Consider the following 4535-nt stretch of genomic DNA (forward strand, 5'->3'; position numbering starts at 1 on the left):
TAATTTTAAATTTTCACTATTCTACTGGCGTATCCCCTGCCATGCAAGAATTTTTGTCTTGGATAAGATATGTTTCAGTCCTAACAAACCTATGGAGGTAAAAAAGTTTATTTGAAGACCGAGCATGGTTATACCTTCAACGTCAAATTATACAATGCAGACACATACACCTATTTTGAATGCAAAACTTGGCAAGCACTATGCAAGGCTTATGCATTTGAGCCTGATATGGTTATCACCTTTGATATTCGTCCGGAAGATGATATTGAAGGTAATAGAGACATCTGGGTCGATGTGCAGATGCCTCTTGTTCTACCATTATGTGAGTTTCTCAAGCATATATATCTCTTCGATATTCTTTATTCAAAAATAGTTGACAACTAATTTCTATTGACAGCTTATTTCCATTCAAGCAAACATGTCCGGCGCTTGGTAGATAGGACCGTTCACTGTCCCGGGGCTAAACTAAACTGCGAGGAGATAAGTCATTATGTTTCATGGCTTGAGGATCTTGATGCTGTCAAGAGAAATTATTTTCCTGAATTTGAAAATGTTAGTACTCAAAACGTGCGACCAATAGTGATCATATTGAACTACGGTCACATCTATTTAGGAAAGATGGTAAGATCAATATTTTTACTATTTGTCCTAAGTGCATCTTTTGCATACATTATTTTTCAAGCTAAACTTCATTGCTAAGTAATGTTACTATACGATGTTCTTAAACAGGGACTCCCGATGACAGTTGTCCCTCAGTGGATCGGTACTAAAGGTCGCATGTCAATGGTTAGCTTACGGCCAAGATATCCTACAATGCACATGCGTGCATTCAGGATTTCTAATAGTGAGGAATGCTTAATAGTGAAAGATTGGAGCAAAATTGTTAACGATCACAGAGAAGTACTAGGGGCAGCAAATAGAAGCGCAGCCCACGATTAGGAGACAGGTTCATCTGCATGCACAAATATGATGAATCAGGAGAGCTATAGATGTTCTATGCTATTCTACATGAGAGAGAGCAGCATGAGTGATTATTAGCTAGTTCATGCTCTTAATTAGTACTTGTCCTCTCATGTATGTGTTCTTCGTCCTGAACTTAATTAATCTCAAAGAGTGATTTGCTTTTGTGGTGTTATGGACGCTTATAATATAATGACCATGTTGAATTCGATGATATATATGATGATTTTTAGCTAGCTAGTATACTGTTGTTGGTGATGATATATATGATGCAAGATTTTTTATATTATGATGATGATGATGATGATGATGAGTTATTATATCATTTATGAAAGAAACCGCAGATTAGTTTCAACTGCATGGATCCTAGCTAAGTGATCAAGTATATGCCATATCCATATTAACTTTATCACCTAATTAAGTGATCAAGTAATATGGATATGGCATATACTTGATCACTTAGCTAGGATCCACATGCATCCAGTCGAAACTAATCTGCGGTACTTTCACGTAATGATTTAATAACTCATTATAATGTAAAACAATCACTAAAATTAAATTGTAAACACAAAATTAATGGAAAAATAAAAAATAAAACCAAACCCCCCCCCAAACATTTAGTACCGGTTGGTGTTACCAACCGGTACTAATGGTCTACCCGCACCTGGCATGTCTCCTGCCACGTGGTGGCACTTTAGCGCCGTTTCGTGCTGAACCGGTACTAAGGGGGGGCCTTTAGTCCCCACCCTTTAGTGCCGGTTATAGAACTGGCACTAAAGGCCCTTACGAACCGGCGCTAAAGCCCGATTCTGCATTAGTGTAGTTATTAGCTAGATGGCTTCTTCTCTCTCTTTGGATCTCAATTCAAAGTTTCCTCGATCTTCTTGGAGATCTATTCGATGTAACTCTTTTTGCGGTGTGTTTCTCAAGATCCGATGAATAGTCGGTTTATGATCAAGTCTATCTATGAACAATATTTGATTCTCCTCTGAAATCTTTTATGTATGATTGGTCATCTTTGCAAGTATCTTCGAATTATCAGTTTGGTTTGGCCTACTAGATCGATCTTTCTTAGCTTTGGGTTCAATCTTGCGGTGCTCGATCCAAGTGACAGAAAGGGAAACGACACGTATTGTATTGTTGCCATCGAGGATAAAAAGATGGGGTTTATATCATATTGCTTGATTTTATCCCTCTACATCATGCCATCTTACCTAATGTGTTACTCTGTTCTTATGAACTTAATACTCTAGATGCATGCTGGATAGCGGTCGATGTGTGGAGTAATAGTAGTAGATGCAGGTAGGAGTCGGTCTACTTGTCACAGACGTGATGCCTATATATATGATCGTGCCTAGATATTCTCATAATTATTCGCTTTTCTATAAATTGCTAGACAGTAATTTGTTCACCCACCGTAATACTTATGCTATCTTGAGAGAAGCCACTAGTGAAACCTATAGCCCGCGGGTCTATTCTCCATTATATTAATCTCCTGTCAACAAGTTATTTCTAGTACCATTTATTTTGCAATCTTTACTTTTACTATTTATCATAGAAATACCAAAAATATTATCTTATCATCTCTATCAGATCTCACTCTCATAAGTGACCGTGAAGGGATTGACAATCCCTTTATCGCGTTGGTTGTGAGGTTCTTATTTGTTTGTGTAGCTACGAGTGACTTGCGTGTGACCTCCTACTGGATTGATACCTAGGTTCTCAAATACCGAGGGAAATACTTATGCTACTTTGCTGCATCACCCTTTCCTCTTTAAGGGAAAACCAACACAATGCTCAAGAGGTAGCATGAAGGATTTCTGGCGCCGTTGCCGGGGAGTCTACGGACAAGTCAAGACATACCAAGTACCCATCACAAACTCTTATCCCTCGCATTACATTATTTTCCATTTGCCTCTCGTTTTCCTCTCCACCACTTCACCCTTGCGGTTTTATCCGCCCTCTTTTTCTGTTCCCCTTCTCTTTTCTAGTTCGTCTCTTTTTGCTTGTTTCTTGTTTGCTTGTGTGTTGGATTGCTTGCTTGTCATGATGGATCAAGATAATACTAAATCATGTGATTTTCCAATACCAATAATAATGATTTTATTGGCACTCTGTTTGCTCCTCTTACCGATGCTGAATATTCTGAAATTAATGCTGCTTTGCTGAATCTTGTCATGAAAGATTTGTTTTCCGGCCTTCCTAGTGAAGATGCCTCTACCCATCTAAACAACTTTCTTGATTTGTGTGATATGCAAAGAAGAAATATGTGGATAATGATATTGTTAAACTGAAGCTATTGCCGTTTTCTCTGAGAGATCGTGCTAAAACTTGGTGAGGGAGTCCTGGATTAGGGGGTGTCCGGATGGCCGGATTATACCTTCATCCGAACTCCTGGACTATGAAGATACAAGATTGAAGACTTCGTCCCGTGTCCGGAAGGGACTTTCCTTGGCGTGGAAGGCAAGCTTGGCGATACGGATATGTAGATCTCCTACCACTGTAACCGACTCTATGTAACCCTAACCCTATCCGGTGTCTATAGAAACCGGAGGGTTTTAGTCCGTAGGACAAAACAATCATACCATAGGCAAGCTTCTAGGGTTTAGCCTCTCTCATCTCGTGGTAGATCTACTCTTGTACTACCCATATCATCAATATTAATCAAGCAGGACGTAGGGTTTTACCTCCATCGAGAGGGCCCGAACCTGGGTAAAACTTCATGTCCCTTGCCTCCTGTTACCATCCGGCCTAGACGCACAGTTCGGGACCCCCTACCCGAGATCCGCCAGTTTTGACACCGACATTGGTGCTTTCATTGAGAGTTCCTCTGTGTCGTCGCCGTCAGGCTCGATGGCTCCTACGATCATCAATAGCGATGCAGTCCAGGGTGAGACCTTCCTCCCCGGACAGATCTTCGTCTTCGGCGGCTTCGCACTGCGGGCCAATTCACTTGGCCATCTGGAGCAGATCGAAAGCTACGCCCCTGGCCGTCAGGTCAGATTTGGAAGTTTAAACTACACGACTGACATCCGCGGGGACTTGATCTTCGACGGATTCGAGCCACTGCCAAGCGCGCCACACTGTCACGACGAGCATGATCTAGCTTTGCCGCCGAACAGCGCCCTGGAGGCCGCACCCGCATCGGCTTCGACCCTTAATTCAGAGCCTACTGCGCCAATCGAGGATGGGTGGTTGGACGCCGCCTCGGGGGCTGCGATCCCAACGGCGATCAAGCCGAACACCAGCCCCGCACTCCGCGAGACTCATCACTCCAGGGAGCCGGACTCCTCTCCGGACTCCGAACCCTCCGCGCCCCTGCTGATCGAATCCGATTGGGCGCCGATCATGGAGTTTACTGCCGCGGACATATTTCAGCACTCGCCTTTCGGCAATATTCTGGAGACACTGAAGTCTCTCTCTTTATCAGGAGAGCCCTGGCCGGACTACGGTCAGCAAGGTTGGGGTACGGACGATGAAGAAATTCAAAGCCCACCCACCACCCACTTTGTAGCCACTGTCGACGATTTAACCGACATGCTCGACTTCGACTCCGAAGACATCAACGGTATGGA

This window comes from Triticum urartu, chromosome 7A (assembly GCF_056163025.1).
Source record: "Triticum urartu cultivar PI428250 chromosome 7A, HENAU_Tu73, whole genome shotgun sequence".
Lineage (NCBI taxonomy): Eukaryota > Viridiplantae > Streptophyta > Magnoliopsida > Poales > Poaceae > Triticum > Triticum urartu.